Source organism: Austrofundulus limnaeus, unplaced genomic scaffold (assembly GCF_001266775.1).
Source record: "Austrofundulus limnaeus strain Quisiro unplaced genomic scaffold, Austrofundulus_limnaeus-1.0 Scaffold293, whole genome shotgun sequence".
NCBI lineage: Eukaryota > Metazoa > Chordata > Actinopteri > Cyprinodontiformes > Rivulidae > Austrofundulus > Austrofundulus limnaeus.
The window spans coordinates 701,320-702,218 of NW_013952695.1; the positions used below are offsets into that span (position 1 = coordinate 701,320).

General features: G+C 45.5%; 1 long non-coding RNA gene across 1 annotated transcript in view; it reads right to left on the reverse strand.

Annotated features, from left to right (window-relative positions):
* Positions 1-305: 305 nt before the first annotated feature.
* The window catches only part of LOC106526763 (uncharacterized), a 14,503-nt gene continuing 13,909 nt past the window's right edge, over positions 306-899 (reverse strand). The window contains exon 3 of the long non-coding RNA XR_001311302.1: positions 306-710. This is a non-coding gene — a long non-coding RNA (uncharacterized LOC106526763). The remainder of the gene's footprint in view (positions 711-899) is intronic.

Consider the following 899-nt stretch of genomic DNA (forward strand, 5'->3'; position numbering starts at 1 on the left):
TGTGAGTTAGATTGATGATTTTATAAGTATAATTTTAGAACAGAGGGTGACTGATTTAGGGTCAAAAACATGCGTCATCTATTAATCATTATCAGCTAAATGCCGCAATTTATCGGGATAAATTGTTTTGCCAATATCACACAACCCTGTCTCCACCAGCTAATTAGTTATAGACGCAGATCCAAAAATTACTTTTTTAAAGTTTCAGTGATGAGTTCGTTAAGGTCACATGAGTCATGACCACTGATCTGTTTTATTTTAATGATAATGTTAAACAGTCAGAGGTATTTAGACGTGCAGCAGTGTGACGAGCCCAACAATGGCACCTTGGTTTCCAGGGTTCYGGTTACGGCGAGGAGCCGTGCATTAAACAGATCAAACAATGGTGTAACTGTGATCCAAACACTCCCCGGTCCTGCGGGGGCCTCATTAGCGGTTTGAGTGATTGCTGGAGCAGAAATCCAATGAATGCAAACAATGTGATAGGAAGGCGACTCCCCCAGGTGACGCCTGCCGCGCGCACCTCCGGTGCACTGCTGTAAAGGCCCAACATCCATCACAAGAGCTCCCATAAGATGCCCGACTAATAAAGCTCCGATCACATGAAGGAGCGCAGGCGAGCGGCGGGCTCGAATGTTTGGTGGGTTCTGGTTTTCTGGCTGAGGCTCCGGCGGTGTGAACAGCTGAAGACACACCTGTGGGATAAAATCCTGGAAGAGGGAAGTGGCTGCTTTAACGCTGACTGGGGCTTATTCAGTTTGAATCAACCAAATAAACCATGTTTACCTGCAGGAAATGATTATTGATTTATGTTTGTGAGATCACATCGTTTGGTGTGTGTGTGTGTGTGTGTGTGTGTGTGTGTGTGTGTGTGTGTGTGTGTGTGTGTGTGTGTGTGT